Source organism: Artemia sp. Qi Xiang Cuo, chromosome 8 (genome assembly GCF_049724085.1).
Source record: "Artemia sp. Qi Xiang Cuo chromosome 8, ASM4972408v1, whole genome shotgun sequence".
NCBI lineage: Eukaryota > Metazoa > Arthropoda > Branchiopoda > Anostraca > Artemiidae > Artemia > Artemia sp. Qi Xiang Cuo.
The window spans coordinates 71,396,315-71,421,235 of record NC_142801.1 but is presented as its reverse complement, the minus strand read 5'-3'; the positions used below and the strand labels follow the sequence as shown (position 1 = coordinate 71,421,235).

Here is a 24,921-nt window from a genome sequence, read left to right as displayed (position 1 = left end):
ATTGCATTTTGAAATGCTAGAAACTGATTCAATCGAACGGATCATGGTAAAAACTGCGAGTAAAGAACAACATGTGTCCAACATGTGTAGTAACCGAAATATTAAAAAAACAAATTTTGATAACAATAAATATAATAAAAGAATTTCTTTTTATGGCGATTTTATTAAAATTAATATTGCTGGTAAAGTTACAAAGAAAATTTGCGTATTTTAAGAAAGAGGGGGGACACCCCTAAGAAGGGATGTGACTTTAACAGGGGCAAATCTCCAGCATTTTTATTGTGGGGGCAAGAGGGGTCCATATCTGGACAGTCAGTGGGCATGGGATATATAATATTTTTTTTACTCCACATTATTGGGGGGGGGGGGTAGCTGCCCCCTTGCCATCCCCAAACGACGCCCCTGGACTTTAATAAGAATTACAGTATCATATTCAGCTTCCTCAAGAACCCTGTTGCGAAAGTTCCAAGTTTATATGTGCATAGACACGATTTTTTTTCTATATAATGGGTGCTTGTTAATTCCTTATTTGTTTTGTTTTTCCCAGGGGAAATCGTATCGAAAGTGGTCGTACGATATCGGGAGAGGGCTCATTTGAACCGAAATTAGCAGTACTAGTGCTGTCTCGGAGTAGTAACAGAGATTGTGCCGCAGGAAAGTGACTATTTCGGCCATTTTGCGCTGTAAACCAAAGTTTTGTGCCTGAAAAGGACCAAAATGCCATCTAGTGAAAATATTTTAGGTCATAAATCGGTTTAGAATTATTGACAATGTATATCTAAAAACTACATATCTGACCTCAGTAAAGTGTCAAGTACAGAACTAACTGTTTTACTGAATGACTTAGTTGCACACCAGCTTTCGGGGTAGGGTGGAAGGTCAGTTAATCTTTTGTGGAGAGTATTCCCGTACCCTCAAAAAGGGTATTTTTAAGGGCCTAATATTACAACTTTCCGCAAGAAGTTTTTCTGATCAGTACTGAGAGAGGATTTAAACTTTAGCATTCCCTTATTTAGAATAATATCATTGGGCCAAGTATGTAATATGGACTCTAGGGAAAGGGAGTGAGGCTGGAATGGCTCCCTTATTATTGCGGGAATATTTTAAGTGTAAAGTAGAAACTATATTTGCATGATCTTTTAAGAAGGTCCCTTGTAAAAAAAATTGTGGCTCAAATAGTTGTCGATCTTCTAACTGGCTTAAAATTTCATACAGAAGAACCAATCGCATTTTAAAACGTGGGATCATTTGTGTCTCAAGAAATTGCATTTCCATATCAGTCTAGACTTGTCGTTCAAAATCTACAAGTAGTTACCCCGAACACGAAAGGAGTGGCTAGGATTTTCAGCGCCCGATGATAATTACGGTTTTTGCCCTCCCTTCGGTCATGGGCGTACGTCGCTTCTTCTCTGGAGGGGGGGGGGCAGCCGATTCTGTGATGCAGGGCGGGGGGCTGAAGATATATTGGCAGTTCACAAAACCTTACATTGCCAGGAAGTTCTATCATGTCTATGAAATATTTATTAATAAGTAATCACCAAAAATCATAAATCGTCAATACGCTTTAGCATTAATCATTCTTCTTGGATTAGAGCTAAATCTTTTTAAGACATTATGGATAGTTGCTTCTTGTTTGACTTTTATTCTGTCATTCCAGCTGTTTATTTCCAGCCTTTTCAGCCATCTACCTTTTATCGACTGCTTTTTTAACCATCTACTTTTTTTCAACTGCTTTTTCAACCACACCTAGTGTAAATTTGAAGTTCTGGGGGGCAACTGCCCCCATCTGCCCCCCCCCCCTCCTTCCTTACGCCCAAGCCCCCGGTATTACTACCACAATATAAGTAAACTATAGTAGGTTATTTAAAAAATATTTGCTTTGACGCCCCTTCAGAGACTGCGCCCAGGAACAGCCGTCCTCCATTTCCCCCTAGCTATGTCGAACACTCACAACCCATTCCAAGTAGTTTGTGACTTCGTTTTAAAGACACTATTCGATTTAACGCCGCCGTTAAATCGAATCGATTAGTAAGGTCTGTTTATATCCCATTTATGACTTATGTTAACGTTTCTACGGGACATTTTTTTGGATTTGTTCATTTGCATTTCTAATACATAAAAACAAAGATATTTTTAGTTATTTTTAAATTAGTTTTTAAGTTCGTTAGATTAGTTATTTTAAATATTTTTATTTTATAGTTTTAATGGTTTCTTACTAAAATTGCTGAATTAGTATTCTTTTAAAAAAAGGATATTTGTTATGAGTGTGGGGATCTTCAGTTAATAAATTGTGACCGAGTTAAATGAAATAAAAAGGAAGGCTGGGCAGGAGGGTTTACCTCCTCCTTGAAACTACCCAAAACCCCACTTCTCTCGAAAATAGTTAGAAAAAGCATATACTGCTTCGTAAAAATTCAATTATCTACGCCTAAAAAGTTTTGTTCTGGATATCACTCCTACTCTTGAAAAGATATTTGGACCGGGCATGTTACAAAGGGAACCGGGACCGGGCATGTTTGGGAAATCGTAAAAATCTTGACATTTAAGGGGAACCGGGTCCGAAGATACTGCGCGAGTTCCTGCTCAATACCACGGGTGGATACAGAATGAACGTTTGGGAGAGGGGATGCACCGATAAAGTTTGGCTTCCCAATGGGGGAGCCAAACCCCCCATTGGTATTTTCGCCTCTTCTATTCAATAGTTAGTGCATTTTTTTTTGGGGGGGGGGGGGTGCGGTCCCCAAATACACCCCTTGATCCGTACCCATGCCGTAACCCTCTTTAGAATTTTTGTTTTGAATAGGAGCACCTCCTATGATATTCACCAGAGATTATGTAGAAGCTTTCAATCAAACTCTTTTAAAAGGGCAGTAATTAAACCCATACTACGCAATTCACCATAGTCATTGCTTATGACTTAATTCGTGTGTGTATTTTAACAAAATAAGACCAATGTTGCGTACAAACTACCCTGCCTAAATGTACGGAAGGATAAGGGCTGTTTAATTCCTCCCCATCATGATTTTACTAAGTTGGCGTATTTTTCTTATCAACATATTTCTTATCCCAGATCTTAGTGGTCTACAGTAGCCTGTTTTATTAGTTGATATTATGATAGTAGAAAAAAACAGCTGGTGATTATTTTTAATACTTTGTCTATTATTGAACCACGTGTTCGTTACTGTAGAAATCTGCGTTTGGAATTTAGAAATAATAATTTCTCAGCTTGAAAGTCTCAGTAGCATGTAGAGTTGTCTGCAAAATACGCTTAAATATGAAAAAATTGGAATAGTTTTAGCCAAAATAAACTTTTTGGAAAATTAGCCGTCATTCAGGAAACATTTCTCCTCCCCAAAAAATTAGAAGTATGCGCAATGCATAAATTTATATGGGGTCAGATATCTACCCTAGAAGACCTTTCCAGAAATCTTTGCGAAAACACACTGAAAGGTCTAAAAATCTGGATAGTTTAGCCTAAATGAACTTTTTTTTTTATAAATTAGTCGTCATTCAATAAACACTTCCCCTCCCCTATAAAATTAGAAGTATGCACTAAGCACAAATTTATATGGGGTCAGGTGTAGATATCTACCCTAAAAAACATTTCCAGAAATTTTTGCGAAAACACACTGAAAGATGTAAAAATCTAGATAGTTTAGCCCAAATGAGCTTTTTTAAGACGTTTGAAAAAAAATCTTTTTTTTTTACTACAACTCTAGCATGTAGAGTTGTAGAAATATTCCAAATGACTTCATGAAGAGAAGACGGTGTTACCAGCTAATTATCTTCAAAGAACACAAGAGCCAAGACTAAAGTTAATTGGCTGCATTTAATGGAGCTAATGGTCAATTTGAAATTATTTATTGAAAATCAAAGGACGAAGCTGATGCTATTTATATAGCTGAAAATAGCCTTATCATGAGCACAAGAGGCATTATTGTCCCATACTTTAGAGTTGAAAAGTGTACTTCAATTCTGTTGGTTAATTTTTATGACGTAAATCCTCAAGCCAATTACATTGTTCCCTAATTATATATCAGAAACGGAATCTGCCATTGTTCAGCGTTGCCAACGCGGTGCAATTGTGCCGTTTTTTGTGCAATAATGAGGCCCTTGTACAATGCCGTACCGTTGAAAATCTTTTTGTACAGTTAAATTTTCCGGTACATTTTGGTTTTACTTGGCCTATTCCGACTCGGATATCTGTTCAAGTTATAGTTTTTTCAAAAATTGTATTCTTTTTAAGGCAAATTTTAGTTCAGAAGGTTTAAATTAATCTTTTGCGGTACAGTTTTATTCAGAAAACTGGTACAATTTACTTCAAAGCGCTGGCAACACTGCCTTCAGAGCAAAACAATGCAATAAAAAAAAAAAAAAAGGCAGTACAATTTGTGAAGAGACAAATAACTTCACTTTTAAAGTCTTTTTTTAAATATTAAATATTAAGCCAGTAAAAGGAGTGAAAATTTTCTGGTCTTAAATTTGTTAATGATACTTTATTATAGCACTATTGGTACTCTTTGTACTACTTATTTGTGCTATATATTTATTACTTATAAATATTACTGTTAATATCATATAATTAATATTATTTTCTCTGTCTCATTACAGTTTACTTGAAATTTTAGTTTTTTACTAAATTTGATTTTTTTTTCCCCTTCCCTATCTTTTTTGAGCGTTCTGGGCGACCTGGCAGAGGTCTTAGTCGAAATATCTGCTATGTCTTTTGTCAGTTTTTTTTCCACTGACTGAAAATCATCCTCGTTTTGGTTTCTCAATTATTTTCATATTTTTTTGAAATTTTCGATTTTTTTTGGTACTGGTGTATTATATAGGCCTTTCTAAAAAGTCAAGTTTGGTTAATGGTAATGAAATAAATTAAAATAGGACGAATATATAATAATTTATAAACAAATTTGGGCTATATATTTACACATTATGGGGTGGGGTGGGTGGGTGGGTAAAGCATAGCATATATTAAATGCGTAACCTAACCTAGGTACCTTTTTCCCCACCCTAAACCCCAAAAAAACAACAATTGAAATATCGTATACGCAATGAAAACCACGTCTTGCATTGCATTAATCTATAGTGGTCTCTTGAATGGGCCGGTTTTTCGTGACTGGTTTCCTTGTAAAGGCCCATATAGCGCACCAGTACTCTTTTTTGTCAAAAACTCACTGTTTCTCTGTGGCAAATATCTAAAGGGTATTTAAGCATTTGTCTTTGTATAAACCAAAAAAAGTACCGGGCTCAAGTAGTATTCAGAAAACTGGTCAGACAGGAGTGCTACAACGCAAGATTTTTAGTCTGAGAGGAGGTTGAATGTCACTTTTTTAAATAACGATTACGCATTATTAAATTAGTTCAGCTAAAGCAAAGGTAAATAAAGCCCACATTTTAAAGGGGTATCAGAGTATTCTTTGAAGGGGTTGTGGGATGGGGTCAAGATGCAGAGAAAAATTTATTTGTAGGTCGAAAGTGTCCGATTTTCTAACAGAGCGATATTTTTCGAACCAGAATAAGGAATTAGGGGCTTTAATATTTAAATTATATTTTATAAATTAGATTTCGAGATAGTATGTATATTTGTAAAAGTATATATATTCGTAAAAGTTGTCAAAATATTGTCACTTCCCGCTTTATTATTTATTCTAAGTAGTTGAGTTGTGATGTTTTGGTCAGTATTCTTACGGTTAGTGTTTTCGTTTTCCCTTTTGTTTTCCCTTATTGCAATCCTCTTATTTCATTCTTTTTTTTTTAAAGATGGTTGGAATAAGTTATTACTGTTACTAATATAATGAGGGATAAGTCCTATTTTGTAGCTTGTTAATTTTTACGTTTGCTTTTCATATATATTAGCATAGGTCCGTATATTTTTTGAAACACTGAACTACTGCTTTTGTGGCCAATGTGTCAAAATGGGCCCTATAAATTTTCACAGACATGCCCATAGACAATACAGTATAATAAGGTTCCTAATTTTTATGTATAATTCAATGTATATTAAAATATTAAAAATATTAAAAAATAAATTATTAAATATAATATTATTTTATAATATTATATTTAAATATATTTAAATAAAATAAAATATATTTAAATAAAAATATGTTATTAAATATATTACTAAATATAATATATTAAAAAATATGGGACTATTTTTTATCTTTGGTCTTATGCGGTTTCATATCCTTGGATGTGCAGTATTGAACTATCTTTGTGCAGTATTGTAACCTTGATTATTTTAATTGTTGTTATTAATGTATCATAGCAGATGCTAGCTTATCGTTTAAAATATCTGGGCGGAGTTTCCTTGGTATTTATTTTAGTTATTTAAACGATTTAATAATAATGTCTTACATTATTCCTCTTTTGTTTCTATATTAAATAACCGTAAAGTTCCAAGGACTATAAACTAAAAAAATTATTTTGCCATCTGGAACCGCCATTTTCTAAGGTTTTTCTTTTGGTTGTTTCAAAACTTAGACATTAATAAAACAGTACCACATTTTTGTTAGTGTTGCCACGTCGAATAATGAAAATAAACTAGCGGAACTAATTAGTTGAATTCCGAAGCGCTTTTTGTCTATATAAATTCAAACATTATAGAACTGTTGATTGCCAAAAGACAACTGCATCTTCTCAAGCTGTTTCGTGCAATCTTGTATTTTGATGGTTTTCACCTTTCCTTTTTTTAATTTTAATGCCCGCTATTTACCAGTTTTTTATATTATATTAAAACTGCTTTTTATATAAAACCAGTTCTTATATTACCGAAAATTGCATAACTGCGTATGCAGTTTTCCATTAAAAATTGAATTTCAATTTTTTTTTTAAGGTATGGCTGTATAACTTTCCACTTAATCAATTCCAAAAAAAAAAAAAAAAAAAAAAAAAAAAAAAAAAAAAAAAAATCAATTTTCTCCGTCGTTGGTAGGCTACTTCAAGTGATGATGCTGAGGAGAAAATGGCGCGAAAAGTACGAACGTCATTATTAGAACCAATGTTAATAAAGGGGCGTTGTTTGGGGAGGGGGCATGGGGGGTGGCCCCCCAATAATGCAGAAATATTAGTATATATATCCCGTGCCTCTTGACTATCCGGATATGGATCCCTCATCCCCCCCCCCAATAAAAATGCTGGAGATTCGCTCCTGTTAATGCATCTAGACCATATTTTATATTTTTAAAAAATGCCTAATTCTTCTTGAAAGGAACGATTTCTGTTATATTTTTTCTGATTCAAAATTCATCTAATGTTCTATTGAATTACATCTTAAATAGTCTTTAAAACCTCATTTTTAACAAGTTATTTTGAAGTTGGGTCATTAGCATCCACTTAACGTCCAGTTGAAACAGCCCACGTTATTTCGGAAACCTCCCTTTCAATAACGTATACCAATGTCAAATTTGCAATTACGCCTGACAGACAACATTTTTCGTGACAAATTTACGAAAGTGGGCTATTTTATTGGGCTAGTTTGTGGGCTAGAAAGTGGGCTAGTTTGAATAATCTATGTTTGGTCTTGTCGGCTTTAATGGTTCATGCAGACGTAAAAAAAAAGAATTAGTTAAGTTAGTTAGTTAAGAATAGTTAAACATTGTAGTTAAGAATGGTGAAAATAAAAAACAATAGTAAAGAATTATGTAAACACCATTAATGGAAAATCTTTAAAAAAATCATTGAATGATTTAAAAAATATAACGATCCTTACATATAGCCTAATGAATGTTTGAGCAGTCCCCTTTCAAAGTCTTTTCAAGCAATTATTTTTTTTTACAAAATTAGTTCAAAAACATTACAAAATTAGTTCAGCGTCTTTATGGTAAATAAAAAAACATGTTTTTTTTAAACTGAAAGTAAGGAGCGACATTAAAACTTAAAACGAATAGAAATTATTCCGTATATGAAATGGGCTTTCCCCTCTCAACGACTCGCTCTTTAAGCTAAAGTTTTTTATTGTTTAAAAAATAAAGCTGTGAGACAGAGTCAAACTTTAGCGTAAAGACCGAGGTGTTGAGGAGGGACAGCCTCTTTCATATAGGAAATAATCTCTGTTCGTTTTAAGTTTTAATGTCGCTCCTTACTTTCAGTTAAAAAAACTTTTTTTTGTTTAATTTATGAACTTTTTTGAATTGATGCAGCTTTGATCTTGGCTCACCGAACATGAATAATTAAAACGAAATTTGCATATTAATTTACTTTTTTTGGCTACATGACTTTCTCGAAATTTTGATCTGACATAACTTACGAATTAACTTACGTAACGAACTTCTATATTCGTATATTTTTATTACGTATATTAGGGGGTTCGTCCCATAGTCATTACCTTGCTCGTTACGCTAAAGTTCAAATTTTGCTGCAATTCTTTAAGAATAACCCCTTAAAGGCCGTTAATTAGAATAAATAGCTCTGATGAAAGTACAAAAAAACTTTAGCGTAAAGAACGAGATAATGAATAGGGGGCGAACCCCCTCATATACGTAATAATTTATGTTCGTTCTAAGTTTTGATGTTTCTCCTTACTTTCACTTGAAAAAATTTTTGTTTTTTTATTTTATTTCTGATCGTTTTTTTAAATAATGCTGGGAAATCCGGCGCCCCATTCATAGCAATGTCCTTTCCCCCATGAAAAATTCCTCCATGGAAAGATTCTCTCACGTGACCCCCGACCCCCCCCCCCCACCGAACTACCAGAAAAAATCCCCCTGAAAACCTCTATATACCTCCCAATAACCAATATTGTATGTAAACATTTGGCAAGGTTCATAACTTGCAGACCTTCCCCGGGGGATATTCTCAGGCGCGTAACTTATGATGAGTAAGACTAAACTTGATGAAACTTATGTATGTGAAATGAGCATAAAATTCTGATTCTTTTGATATATCTCTGGGTATCAAAACTCCATTTTTTAGAGTTTCGGTTACAGTTCGTTATCACGAACTGTTTGAAAAACAGAACAACTTACATGTATTAATGAATTAATGTGAAAAGATGTATTTTGTCCATATTTTGTCATTAGGTAAAATTTTGACGCCGAAATTAAAATGTTGTACATCAAAAAAGTATTTTACCTATAAACGCTTCGTTTAAATGAGCTATGACTTGAAAAGTTGATGAAACTTTTATCTCTAAGCCGTATTTTAGCTCCAAAATTAAAATAGCCTGTTTTTTTTTACTATAAATGGTAAGTTAATTGCAAAACTGATTTTCCGGTCATACAACAGGTGGTAAGAACAAACTCAATTGTCACATTTAAACGGAGAAAACAACATTTCTTTATCTCCAAATAATAAATCAATTATTGGATAATAATTAAGTTATTTTTGAAACAATAGCTGGATCAAAAATGCAGATATAATAATAATAGTTAATGGATGTTGTTGCTCGTTCGCTATAGTAATAGTTATAACGACACCAGTAATAGTAATTACACTAAGAATGATGAGAATAATAGAACTGTCAGTACTGAAAAAAAATTTTAGAAAAGAGATGAAAGTACTCATGGTTACGATAATAATATTTAATAGATGAAATGGTAGTGCTTGTTGGTACAATGAAGGTTGTATTCAAAGTTATTTCGATACCAGTAATAGTAATTATAATAAGAATGATGCACTTAATAGAAGTGTCAGTATTTAAACAAAATTGAAGAACAGAAATGAAAAATATTCAGATAGTTACGATACTAATATTTAATTGATGGTTGTGCTTATTGGTACAATAGAGACTGTAGTCAAAGTTATTTTGATACTAGTAGTAGTAATTATAAAAAGAATGATGCACTTAATAGAAATGTCAGTATTTAAACAAAATTGAAGAACAGAGATGAAAAATACTCAGATAGTTATGATAAGAATATTTAATGAATAGTAGTGTTTGCTGGTACAATGAAGACTGTAGTCAAAGTTATGTTGACACTAATAGTAATTATAGTAAGAATTTTGCAAATATTAGACCAGGCAAGTGTCGGTTTAAAAGCTATAAAATGAATTTGCGGTTATGTAAATGTCGAAACTGCTTTAAAAACACTAATTTTAAGAACAAGATACCTTTTATTGTTAGAATATCTTTTTATTACTTTTGAGAACGAAATTACTTTTTGAGACTAAATTAAGATTAACACCTAAAATGACTTCTATAAAAATTAACGAAATTGAAACGAATTTGGCAACAGTCGATTTTTCTTCTTTCAAATTTGAATTGAATATCTCAATTTGTGTTGGTTTTCTAAAGAACTGGAACAGATGATTTTATGTCTTAATTTTAAAGAGAGGGAGCAAGCTAATGCGTCAGACACGAAAATGAGTTAGAGACGTGAACAAATGAACGTAAAGCACTATTTTTGCCACGGAATTTTTAAGAAAGTAATCTCTCTTGTTCTCCTCGCTTAAACTGCACTTTTCTGGCTTCAAATATCTAGTAAAAAACTATTCGTGGATATAAACAAAAACTATTATTTGTCCAAGGCACGGTGGAATTTTCATGAACGCTAAAGTTTGATTTGGGTGTTGAGGGGGGGGGGTTGCAAGTTTGGAATTTGCCAAAAACGGTAAATATATAAATATATACCAAATTAGAAAAAAAACAACTGTACAACAAATCCTACAAAGCCCAGATATATCTATATTCTTTTGGAGTGGGGGGGGGGGCATTTGTTTGTTCTAAATTGTTTTTAACCTTGATTTTTTTTAAATTGACCGCTAATTTTAAGATAAAGCCCCTCTATAGCCTATATTAAAGTGTTGATGAGTTTTAAAAATAAGTCCGGTCTAAGACGTTATTATTTTTTTTTTTCATTTTTTTGCAAAATTCCCCTCTTGTCAATTGTATAGGGTTAGTAAAAAAGATAAAGAGCAAAGTAGGCGGCACTAGACTATATAGTCCAAACCGCCGGTGGTGATCTATGTCTCGTGGCCCTTCAGCCAGGGAGTACCAGACCAAGTTCACCGTAGGTAATTACTCGTATTTCTTAGTTCCAGCCTATTATCTCTTTTCACTTCCATCAAAGGGCAAATCTTCTACAGTTGCCCTTTATTTCATACTTTGAAATTATTTTCTTTAACCTGTATATCTTACCCTGCTATGCTAACTCAGCCCTCCTCCACAACACGGAAAAAATTAAAATAAATAAAAACGTAAAAATAAATTGTGTAGGATATTCTGCACCACACATTCTGCCTATATTTGGGAATATAGGTAGAATATTCCAAAGCTCCTTCTATTATTCATTATTTTTATTTGTCTTATTTTCTCGGTACTTACGTGTTATAGTGACCACACCAAAGAAGCGAAGTTAAATTAATCCTAATAAAAAATACCAAAATTTGATGAGAATATAATAATTTTATTAATAATAAAATTATGGAAACCATGACAGAGAAAATTGGAGAGCAGACCGCCCAAAACGCATTATATTAATTACCTAACCTAACCAACTCTATATATTAAATATTTAATACAAGTATACCTGCGTACTAGTTTATCTCACTGAGACTAAACTAATTATTTCCGAATGCAGAGAAAAACGCCCAATTTTTTATGGAGGAGGGTAATTTTCCGTAAGGGGGAATACGCCTAGCACCATGGCCATAAAAACTGCCGCAATTTTGGGAGCAGGGTCAAAGCACAAACTTCAATATATCTACGAGGGATAGTGAGGAACCCTTACAGCGGTTTTCAGTGACGCTATAATTTTAATTCAGATAAAATAATATCCTAAAAAGTGGTTTTTCCAAAATTGAGTGTCACGACGGAGCAGCATAGATTAACTAATAATTCAGATGTATCTATTAATTTAATTTAGGGAACCTGTCTAAGGGAACCAAACTAAAAAACAATAATTAATTAGTAACTAATGCTAATGATGTTGTATCTATGAACGGATGGTTTCATGATATATTATAAAATCATTATTTTATAAAATATGACAATATTTTCATAAGCTATGGCTGTATTAAACTTTTGGTACTTGTTAATTATACGGAACACACTCAAGAATTTTGCTCCGTAAGATCTGACTAAAACCGGTTTACCTCTTTGTAATCATTTATGATTACCTTCTTTTGAGTGACAAAACTATGATGTAGGTGTATTTTAATTAAATATTTAATATATAGAGGGCTTAGGTTTTTAATATAATGTGCTCCTGGCGGCCTGCTTTCTATAATTTTCTGTTGTAGTTACCATAATTTTGTTTCTAAAGTATTATATTTTCATCATATTTTGGTATATTTCGTTAGGATTAACCTACTTCCGTATAATTATTTGGTAAGCGGGTTTCGCAAAAAATTGAGGGTAGGCCTACTATTATATAGCCGTCGATAAAAAAGCACGGTGATGAATTGCCGATTCATTGCTCATCAAACTTTCAGGAAATCAGAGGCAACGCTATAGCGTTGCCTATAGTAAAGGCCATACGGCCCCAATGTTTTATTATTTATTATTTATTATTTTTTTCTCCCAGAGGCACTTCATATGGAAGGGGTCATCGTAGAAACTTCAAAGGAGGCTCATTCGATTGGAAATCAAGAGTTCTAGTGCCCTTTTTAATAGTCAATAATCATTGGGGGGCTACTAGCCCCCCCCACGCCCATCATTTCTCCAAATCCATCCACTCAAAATTTGAGATAGTCATTTTATTCAGCCTAGTTGATTTCCAGTTGGATAATTTATTTTTTAGGAGGATTCTCCCCCACAACCCTCAGGACACGGGTTATAAGTTATTCCCTGGGGTCATATAAGGTTTTTTATAGAAGGCGTTATCGTAGAAACTTCAAAACAGGATCATTCGATTGGAAATTAAAGAGCTAGTGCCCTTTTTAATAGTCGAAAGTGATTGGAGTGTAACTAGCCCCCCTTCCCCCCCACGCCCATCATTTCCCGAAACACCTCCAATTAAAATTTTCAGATAGCCATTTTGTTCAGCGTAGTGGATTTTCAGATAGGAAATATATTTTTGAGGAGGACACTCCCCCACAACCCTCTGGGCAGGGGTTTTAAGTTATGCCCTGGGGGCATATAAGGCTTTTATAGAAGGTGTTGCCTTAGAAACTTCAAAACAGGCTCATTCGATTGGAAATTAAAGGGCCAGTGCACTTTTTAATAGTCCAAAATGATTGGAGGGCAACTAGTCCCCCCACGCCCATCATTCCCCCAAATACATCCAATCAAAATTTTGAGATAGCCATTTTGTTAAGCGTAGTTGATTTCCAAAAAGAAAACACATTTTTGAGGAGGATACTCCCCCACAACCCTCAGGGCAAGGGTTTTAAGTTATAGCCTGGGGGCATATAGGGTGTTTATTGAAGGCATTATCATAGAAACTTCAAAACATGCTCATTCGATTTGAAATTAAAAAACTATTGCACTTGTTAGTAGTCAAAAGTGATTGGAGTGTAACTAGACCCCTCCCCCCCACGCCCATTATTTCCCCAAACACATCTAATCAACATTTTTCAGATAGCCATTTTATTCCGTGTAGTTGATTTCCAGATAGAAAATATGTTTTTGAGGAGGACACTCCCCCAAAACTCTCGGGGTAAGGGTTTTAATTTATGCCCTGGGGCATATAAGGTTTTTATAGAAGGCGTTGTCATAGAAACTTAAAGACATGCTCATTTGATTCGAAATTAGAAGGGCTAGTACCCCTTTTAATAGTCAAAAGGGATTGGAGGGCAACTAGCCCCCTCCCACGCCCATTATTCCCCCAAACACATCCAATTAAAATTTTGAGATAGCCATTTTGTTCAGCGTAGTTCATTTTCAGATAGAAAACATGTTTTAGGAGGACAATCCCCCACAAACCTCAGGGCAAGCGTTTTAAGTTATTCCCTGGGGTTATATAAGGTTTTTATAGAAAGCGTTGTCATAGAAACTTCAGAAAAGGCTCATTCGATTGGAACTTCAAAGGGATAGTGCCCTTTTTAATAGTCAAAAGTGATTGGAGGGCAACAAGCCCCCCCTATGCCCATCATTCCCCCAAACACATACCATCAAAATTTTGAGATAGCCATTTTTGTTCAGCATAGTTGATTTCCAAATTGAAAATATATTTTTGAGGAGGACACTCCCCCACAACCCTCAGGGCAAGGGTTTTAAGTTATGCCCTGGGGGCATATAAGGTTTTTATAGAAGGCGTTGTCGTAGAAACTTCAAAACAGGCTCATTTGATCGGAAATTAAAGGGCTAGTGCGCTTTTTAATAGTCGAAAGTGATTGGAGGGTAGCTAGCCCCCCCTCCACGCCCATCATTCCCCCAAACACATCCAATCAAACTTTTGAGATAGCCATTTTGTTCAGTGTAGTTGATTTCCACAAAGAAAATATATTTTTGAGGAGGATACTCCCCCACAACCCTCAAGGCAAGAGTTTTAAGTTATGCCCTAGGGGTATTTAAGGTTTTTATAGAAGGCGTCGTCGTAGAAACTTCAAAAATGGCTCATTCGATTGGAAATTCCGAGGGCTAGTGCCCTTTGTAATAGTCAAAAGTGATTTGAGGGCAACTAACCACCCTCTCACGCCCACCTTTTCCCAAAACACATTCAATCAAAATTTTAAGACAGCCATTTTATTAAACGTAGTTTTAAGTTCTGGAAATTAGGTCTTTGAGGATTACGACTCCCCCAAAGCCCTCAGGGCAAGGGTTGTATTTTAAGGATTCTCCGAATCCTTCATATTATTTCCTATGGAAGGAATGCTCGTATAGACTTCAGAAAGTGCTTATCTGATTGGAAATTTAAAGTTCTTGTAAACTTTTTAAGAGTCAAAAGAGATCGAAGGGCAACTAACCCCTCTCCCTCCTCCACGCCCTAAATGCATCAGATACAAATTTTGAGATAGACATTTTGTTAAAATAGTGCAAAGTTCTGATAAAAAAAAACTATTGTGTCGACACAGCCCACCAGGGCCCAGGGGTAGTTGTTGTAAGTTATGCCATGGGGCATAACGTATTAAGGGGGGTTTGTAACTTATGGGAAGGGGTTTTGTATGGGAAGAACACATAGGAAATTTATTATAATTATCCAATGATATGGTTAAAATACATACTCTGTGACAGATGCAAAATTGTTTTGGCTCACAAATTCCTATTAAGGTCAATTCCAAACAGTCGTGATCCCTTTGTGTCAGCAAGTGAAATGGTCTGAACCCCCTTATTGGAGCTATTTTTTGAATCCATTCCTTTGTGTCAATCGCTGTCCACAAGTTATGCAAGCTGTCTATTGTTCATATATAATGTTTTATCAAAGAGGTAATCGCATAGACTTTGAAAAAAGCCTCATTCGATTTAAATTGAAAGTTCTAGATCCGTTTTTTAAAGTCAAGAATAATTGGACAGTAAGCAACCCCCCCCCTAATTTCATAAAAACTTGAAACTTTTTGCAATCAAAAACGAACAAAAATTAATTAAAAAAAAAAAACTCCGAAAAATAAGTTTTTCAAAGGAAAGTAAAGGTCATTTTAAACTTAAGCTCAGGAGATACAAATACCTGTTAAAATTCAAACTCAAAACCACCAGAAATTATTATTAAAGAATAAATGAAACCGAAAATGAACAGAAATTAAATAAAAAGTCATAGCAAAAAACATACAGAAGATAATAATATAAATGAATAAATAGATCATAAAGCGAGAAATGCTTAGATTCAATATGAAAATCAAGCTTAAAACGAAAACAAATATTTTGCTATTAAAGTATAAATGAAACTTAAAACGAACAGAAATTAAATAACCAATCAATGCGATCAAACATACAATATATATTAATGTAAATGAATAAATAAATCTTAAAACGAGTGAAACTTAAATTGAATATGCAAATCAAGTTTGAATCGAATAAAAATAACTACAAACAAGAGTTTGGGTATCGTCTCACTGCAGAAGCCTAAAACCTACTGCGCCTTTGGCGCTTTTCTGAAAACGAATTATATTACAATTTTTTTCTTTTGTACTTAATATTGAAAATAAATATTAAAATTACAGTAAAATTTTGAACTGATGAGCTTTTAGCTATTAATATGATTATGCATCAAATATTCAGTTTAATTTATTAGTTCTTTTCAAGATTGGTCAAGACAAATAGTTTCGCTACAAGTAAAATTTGGATACTGCCCCCTTCTTTAACTGTAAAAACCTAAAGCCTTCTGCGTCATTGGTGCTTCGTCATTGGACTGTTCAAGACTCATATAGTTTTGCCATTATTTTTAACTCTGCCATTTTTTGTAACTAATCGTGTTAGTTTGTTATGAAAACATTCTATGGCTTCTGGGCATTTCTATTTGAGTGGAAAACTGCACCTCAAACTTTGTGGAACATGCATTTTCTAGCCCGAAACACCAAAATATAATAAAATGTCAAGTTTCGGAGTGTTCCACCACTCGCAAGCAAGTGCGGATGAAGGATGACAGATTGCCGAAGATTGTTCTTTTCGGCCAACCATCTAGGGCTAAACGGAAAGCAGGTCGTCCCCGTCTGGGGTGGGAGGACGTCATAAAGAAAGATTTAAAGGAAATGGGAACTTCGTGGGCGGGTGTAAAAAGGGAGGCTTTGAATCGATTGGGGTGGAGGATGAGCGTGCGTAGCTGTGTTGGCCTCAGGCGGCTTGGTGCTGCGATGAGTTGTTAATAGTAGTTAGTAGTAAATAAATGAAACCCAAAACGAACAAAAATTAAAAAAAATATTAGAGTCAAACTGAAAACGAGCATAAATTAATATGAGTAGGGTTCAAAACCCCTATGTTTTCTAAAAGCCAGAATATAATTTGTACTTTACTGAAAAAAAATGTGCATTGTCAATTTAATATACATATGCTGATATTTATTCCCTATAATCTTATTTAATTTTTGATTTCTTAAAGGTACAAAAGTGAAAATATTTCAAAGAATTGTTTTCAGTAAAGCACTAATGACGCTGTAGGTTTTAGACTTCTGTAGTGAGACGATACCCAAACCCTTGTTGTGTAGTTATTTTTAGTAGATTCAAAACTCATTTGAACATTGAATTTAATTTTCGACTATTTTAAAATCGATTTGTTCGTTTACATTAATAAATATTTTATGTTTTTTTGCATTGATTGTTTATTTAATTTCTGTTTGTTCTGAGCTTTATTTATAATTTAGTACCAAAATATTTTTTTCCTTTTTAACATTGATTTTAATATTCAATACAATTATTACTCGCTTTAAGATCTATTTATTCATTTATATTTACACTTGTTGTATGTTTTTTGCTGTGATTGTTTATTTAATTTCGGTTCGTTTTGGGTTTCATTTATTCTTTAATAGTAATTTCTGGTCGTTTTGGGTTTGAATTTTAACAGGTATCTCCTGAGCTTAAGTTGACGTACTTGGGGGTCCGGATATAGAATCGAAGTGATCTTGGCGCTTCGGAGATGTTGGAAGCTCTCCGCTCTCCGAATAGCTACGATGAAGCTAAACTCTCCGAAATCTAAGATGAGGAGGGGTTGGAGGCAGGAAGTCGAATGCACATGCTGTAGGCAGCACGAATTCGAGGCAAATTGCCAAAATAGTACAATACCCTTTTGTGTTTTTGACATAGATTTCGAAAGAAAGAAAATACCTGTTTGATGTATGTACATCTATTTGAATATTGCATTTCAGCTTTGTTTACAAAGGATTTCTGTCTCGATGTCTATTGAAGAAACTGTGTCATTTCCTTCTTAAAGAATAAGTTACTTGTATCAGGTTACAAACCGGAAAATTTGTTCTAAAACCAACCGAGTGTCAAAATTGCAAGAAAATGCATTTAATTAGTTTTGAACACTTACGGCTTTGCTTTATAATCCTTTTCTCTTGGCAACCCATTATCATGGTTGCAATAGTATTTGCAACCTAGTAAAGAGCCATCGGCCGAAGTATATTTTCGAAATTGGTTTTACATCTTTTGATTTAAAAATTAGGTCACAAATTTGCCGAAAATCTAAAATAGTAAAGAAACTAAAAGAGGATAAAGATCCTCCAAAGCCATTGATGATTCTCTTGGATAAATATCCTCTAAACCAAAGCCATCAACAATCGTAAACGTTTCAGTTCCTTGGTATTTTTTATTATTCGGACGCTTTGCGTCCGAATAAGAAAAGCTTTTGCGTCGCAAAGCTGCCAGCTTTGCGGCAGCTGGGATCGAACCCGGCGCCTCGTATTGCCAAGAAGGGTTCGATTCACTGCGCTACCCCAGTTTAAGAAACCTGTCTAGTAATACGTATTTTTTTATTTAGCATTGTTTTGGAAATAGTCATTTTTGTTCTTATTCAAATGTCCCAAAAATCATACCAAATTGAAATTAAAAGGATAGATTCAAGAGAAACATTGCGAAAAGCCCTTAAGGCTTTTAGGTTTATAGTGCCCCATCTTAAACAAAAAACGGAAAATCACATGTGTACATAGATAGCACTGATTTTTAGAGCCAGTAATTGTATAGAGCGAATAGCCAGAGGGCTCATTTCAATGAAAATTAAAACATTTAACACCTTTTTTAAGTAAAAAAAATATATTTTGATAATGAATTTAAGCAGCAACGGCAGCAACGCGAGTTTTTTCTTAATTTTAGAGATGCGATATTAGTACCCATAATGACGACTGTTAATGACGACAAAGATTTTTTTAATAAAAAAAAAAAAAAAAAAAAAAAAAAAAAAAACAACGATTTACCTGGAGTGGAACTTGTACAGGTATATCCCTTGAAAAGGCCCTTAGAACACATAACCAGTTTCCATATTTTTTGTATTATTATAGACAAAATAGTGAACAAAAGAATTAAGACACCCGTAAATATGTTTCAAAATAAAACGTTCCCCGTTGTTATTGTCTTTTTTTCTTCAGTGTTATAAATGAGCGTGCGTTAAGACCTTTCAGCAGCATTATCTTTAAAACGCTATTTTTATGTCACGTTATAACGTTTAATTGACTCTTTCGCTATTTTGGAAACCTCACTGATATTTTTCATACAGAAAAGTGAAACCGTTTGCTCATAACGAGACAAATCAATCACCTTTATTGGAAGTTCTGAGCCCCTCTTGTTATTTTTCTATTGAGAGAACGCTGTTTCCAGAAGTGTTTTTGAAATTAAATGAACTTAATTATCTTTATCGTATAGCGGAAAAAATGAAAATTTAACGAAATAAACTGTTGCTTTAGTTACTAAGTATGCTAGATATTGATTGGTATTTTATGGATTTTCGATTTTAGGGGAACCTTTTTTTTCAATTGACTTTGTGTTCTCAGAATTTTTAACAAACTTAAGTGAAGTAGAAAGGAATCTGATTTCTTTGCCTTTTGAATTTTTTGTAATAGAAAGTCTTTGGATTTGAATGATTTTTTTCCCTTATGATCCATCTATATGATGATAAAATTAAATTTGGTACTCTTTTACGAAGCGGTAAGCGCGCGAAAAGTTAAGTTTCGTTAACGCTAATCAAATAGAACAAAAATAGGAGGAAAATATAATAGTTCAGAAACAAATTTGAGCTATATATTTGCTCATTAGGGTTGGGGGGGTGTGTAAATCATAGCATATAGTAAATACGTAACCTAATATAGCGTAATAAACCTAACTTAGGTACCTTTTAGTCCCCCTAACCCCCCAAAAAACTAAAGTTGAATTATAGTTCCCGGAGTGAGAAACCCATTTCAATGCCTATCTTTATACAGCGTTTCGTATAAGTACCGGGTTTTATGTGCATGCGTGTGTATGAACTATATAAACAATAAACTGTACAGACTAGAAACGTGACAATCTGGTAAAACACCTTTGGAACAGTGGGCAATGCTGTCGACCATGGTAATCATTAGAATTACCTTCTAAAGGATGTGAGGGCCGAATTCCGCTCATAGGAGGTATGGAAAACCAGATGTGATCAGGGCGATGTGTGATTCAGTACTTATATCTTTGCCTGGCCTAGTTTTGTGGACTATGAACCTAACTAAGCTCAATACTGAAAACGCTACTGAGCACAGGCTCGATGGAAGGGTTCTTGGGATGTGGGAGGGGGGTTAGTAAAAACTAATTTCGTTTTATAATTTTGAATAAAAGTGTCCAGAAATTCATGAAAATTGAAGAATTAGGGGGAGGGGAGAGGACGTAATTTACCATCCACCTAAAATACTAAAGACTCAAAAATAAATTTTCCATCCGAATCATTACGTAAAATAATATTTGGTAAGTTTTTTTACTTCTTGTTTAGATAGAACGCGTTAGTACTTCAAGTATAAAAAATTCTTTGATCTAAAGAAAATGTTTGTTCTAAAAAAAAATTCTTGGTAAAATTCTAGATGATAGTCTTTTTGCTATCGTAGAAAGTAGTTGAGGGGTGAATGAAAATTTCAGGGGTGGATCCAGAACACAAAAAAATGTCTTGGCGAGGTCTTTTAAAGTATCTATATCCACCCCCCTCTAAAGGGTAGGCTACTGATATTTGATTAACTTAGACAAACTTTGTCTTATAAAAGTGAAACCTTAGGAAATAGATCTATACATCCAGTTTGGCCTTTGGGAAGGGCATTGAGCCTCATATCTATGATAAATCCAGGTTTTTAATATCCCATTCAATTTTGATAGACGGATCCAAATAAAAAAAATACCCCAATATGGATAAACACAAATTACTGGAACTGTGATTTAGTACCTGAAGTCAAAGAAAAGTAGATTCATGCCAAAATTAAGGGAAAAGCTTTTCCCAAAGTTAAGACAGGCTGTTAAACTAGTTAAGGCATTGCTTGTCTTCTAAACAGTTTTTTAAACTTAGGAAATGATTTAGGCTAAGAGCTTGAAAGTGTCTTCCCAGGGCATAATTTAGGCTCTGCATTAATTCTTGAAAGTTTCATTATAGTAACTCAACTACAAGTGAAAAGCCATCACCTTGAATTTTACCAATTTCTTTGTCTCTATTTCAGCTAACATATTTCCCACTAACATGAAAAATGCGGCGAAAATCCTGGCACAGTTCCAAAACTGCCAAAGTTTTCCTACATTTTGGAATTTTAATAATTAGTGTGCCAATGCTATTTCGCTATCTATGGGATTTGGCACATTTATTTTCTTAGTTGTTAATGGCTAATTACTTTTGTACGAGAACCAGCCAAAGAACCTGTCGGAAAGAAAAACTGTTATATATACTCGTGTTAGAACCGGAGTAAAAATATTTTGCCCTTTCCTCCCCCAACACAGTATTCAAAGTACTCTTAGCCCCCCGCCCCCGTCTTGTTTTTTTAATTTCAACTATATCTTCCTCATGTGACACAAGGCATTGTATGATTACCAAACTACTAATAAAATCCGTCGCTTTTTAATGAAAATTTCGATAAAGAGGAATTCTCACTTGCCTTCAAGCATGAGAAAGAGGCAAAATTTCTACTCCCTTGTGAGGAAAAAAAAACTTACGCTTTAAATCCCTTTGTTGTCTTTTCATAGACGCTTCAGGTACCTGTTGTATTCTATCGCCCGATTGTATTCTGATTAGTGATCGGCTGGAATTTAAGGTCCCTTGCCAATTCAACTTTTGCCATTAAAACTAATGGAATTAATAATTTTAATTCCTTAATCGCCTTCAAATGGCAATTCTACCCTGACAGTTCTTTTTTTCAAAACGCAGTTTGCATTTTTGATTACAATGGGCTGGAATTCGTTATTTACTGGGTTGCCTCTGACGCTGCAACTAAGGTTATATAAAATAAAACGATATAGTACAGATACAGGTAATTATGACACCTGTATATGTACTGAAGTACGTTTTCTTATATGTGTTTCTTGTATTTCTTATATAACCTGTAAAATAGTAACACAAATGAATGATTTTGTCAGAAGAGCTATTAAAACAGTGTATCTGGCATATCTGGCATTCAGCCTAATTCACCCTGGCATACCTGAACGTTTCCAAGAGATTATGGCTATAAGGTAATGGTCCTGTTGGGTGAAGTATAGAGAAATGGCATATACTCGGGATGTAGTTTTTCCGGAGGGGTCCAAAACAAATTTTTCTTTGGGAGGAGGTAACAACAAAAACAAATTATTTGATAACTCGAATGAGAATAAAATTTTTATTTGATAATTTCGAATGAGAACTGCCTGCAAATTCAAGGAAATTTAGCATGTCGGGGTGGGGCCCTAAATCTTCCCCTTGAGTATTTTTTTTTTGCTGGAAATCACTCCTAAGATGAAACCAGATTTCTTAACAAAAAATGAAGACCAACTGTTCCATATTAATTAATTTAATTATTTAAACATAAAAAGATATTGTTCAAAAGATTAACATGAAGAAGAAAAGAAAATGGAATTATGAAAACACTAGGTTTGAAAGTATTGCTTCTTAGTTTACATATCAATTTGTGACCATTCCTAGGCCACAACCTGATGTCGCCTCTTGTTTATCTTTTACTCAAGTCGTACAAATGGTTCATTGATTGTTGTAACTTGTCAGTTCATGATGTGTCTTATTCTGGGCTCTAGGAAAAATCCACCAACGGGTTCAAAATTACCAAAAATATTCTAAAAAGTTTCACCATATTAAACAATTTCTGACACAACACTGGCTAAAAAAAAGAGTTGCTTTCTCACCGCTGCTTGAGAGCGGCTTGCTTTTTCACCGCTCTCTTTCGTTTTAGTTTGTGTTTGTATTTTCCTTTTCTATTGTCGCATGGACCTTTATCTATATTTTCTTATTCTTCTCCCTCCACTGAAGACGGTTGAACTATCGAAATTATTTATATTTTTTTCAATGGCTGGAATTTACCTCGTTTTTCTTCATCGTCCTGCGTATTCTCATTTTGGCGTATTTTTAGCCCATAATGTCCAATTTCCTGCTGAGACAAAAAATCAGTTTGTTGACCCCCCGAGTTGCTTTCGATGCCAGGAATGCCAGAAAAGTGGTTTAATAGAACTGCTATTAAGTTTAGTCTTGTCTGTTAATAGCTGTTTTGCTTTTATTTAAAAACCTTTCCTCCTTTTCTCATACCTCCGTTTACTATTTGTGATTTAATCTTCTTTTTCTTTATTCAGATGGTTCCATGTGACGAACATCTGAATGAAACACGTTTACGCGTAGAGAGACAGCTATTAAAGGTACGTACCTTATTCGTGACAGAAACTAGAGAGGTTTACAAATAGAGTATATGCTTTAAGTGGAGTAAACTAGCGTGACCACAGAGAAACAGAGCTTACTTGTAAAAATTGTGGGACTCTACAGCTTTTCTTTTAGACCCTGGCGCCACGCCAGCGCATCAATCGAACGCCGCCAACGAGAGGCCCAATTGAACGCCACCGAAGTGTCGTAACGCCGAGGCGGTGGCGTTCGGCTGACTTTGAATTAATTTTGCGGCAATTCTTTATTGCCTCAACCGCAAAGTCGGAGCTTTTATTTTCTCGTGTCGTTTAACATTTCGATTTTCCTCATTATAAATCAAGCAGGGCTTGCACTATCCCCGAATTTAGGGGTAATGTCCAACCTATGGATGGATGATAGATAGACTTATCTATCAAGAAATGAAATGACTTCCTTTTTATACAATCCTAAAAAGGGCTTATCCCATATTTGTCTCTCAGTCACTCGGATTCAATTTGGCACCCCGAATCCCCGAAAATCACCCAATCATGGTGCCATCCCTAGTGATTTATCACTAGTGATTATCCCTGCCAAATATTCTTGTTCGTTAATTTTCGTCTCTTGTGTTACTTTGTATAAAAACCCTACAGATACAATTGCAAATTTGCAATATACACGGTTTTTCATATATTGACAAAGGTATCGTCTTTATGAAATGAGATTAAACCATTTCGAATGCAGTTTCCCAATTGCTATAAGATTCCTCTACGATTCGTAGTCAAGAATTTTATTTTAAAACTGAACGCAGGTTCAGTTGGATTTTAGAATTGATAGTCAACAGATTGTTGCGACACCTGAATCGTAAGTTTGCAGAATTTTGTTTTTTTTTCCATTTTTAAATACATTTTCTTAATGTTTAATATACAATTATTGAACGCCTGATAGATTAAAGAAAATATAATTTTCTTTCTAAAAAATTTTTACCCCCCCCCCCAAAAAAAAACCCTTCTATTGAGACAAAATTTAGATATAGACTATGCACAAGGTTGGGGAATTGAAGATTGAAACGAAAGTGACCCCAAAACTATGATTCTTAAAAAATTGTATATTAATGCCTATAGAGAGGGGGGGGGGGGGGTAGGGAGCTATTATTTTTAAATGATAATACCTAAAAAAAATTTATTTGAAAGCAGGGATTTCAAAAAGATAATTATTTTTTTTCATTTAAAGCGGAGACGAAAGAAAATGATATCAAATTCCCTAGGAAACCATAGAAATATTTTAATAGACCCAGGGCCCCCCATTGGGACTTGTTAATTGTCTTGGGTATTTTTGGATTTCTTGCACATCTAGAATTGGGGTGAATTCTGTTCCCACTTAGGATAATAATCACGATAAAACAGAAAAATCTTTTTTTCATTGTCATTGGAGAAATTCCAAATTGTAGCTTTAACTTGATAGTTGTGCTTTTTTTTATGCAATTGGAAGTTCTTCTAATATAAGGTATGTACAAGGTTTTTATAATTTTATAAAAACCTTTATAAATTATATTATAATATAATTTTTATAATTTATAATATAATTATAATTTTTATTGAAGTGTTTTTTTTTTCATTGTTCTTGAAGTGTTTCACCATCATGTATTTTTTAATTTGACAAATTTACTCCTTTTAGACGCAGTTTATGAAGGTATTTATGAGTTCTAATTTGGAATGAATCTCCAAAAGAAAAAATGAATAATATCCAAAAGAGCAGCCGAAAACAGTCCAAAAAAGCAGCAGTTCAGCATTAGCCTACATGACCTATATTCTATAAGGAAGCCAAAAAACTTAAAAATGTTTTTTTTGTTTTTAATTGTTATTAAAAAC

At 34.1% G+C, this 24,921-nt stretch overlaps 1 long non-coding RNA gene across 1 annotated transcript in view; it reads left to right on the top strand.

Annotated features, from left to right (window-relative positions):
- The window catches only part of LOC148949769 (uncharacterized), a 241,024-nt gene that overhangs the window by 192,237 nt on the left and 23,866 nt on the right, over positions 1–24,921 (top strand). The window contains exon 8 of the long non-coding RNA XR_016142099.1: positions 23,011–23,073. This is a non-coding gene — a long non-coding RNA (uncharacterized LOC148949769). The remainder of the gene's footprint in view (positions 1–23,010; positions 23,074–24,921) is intronic.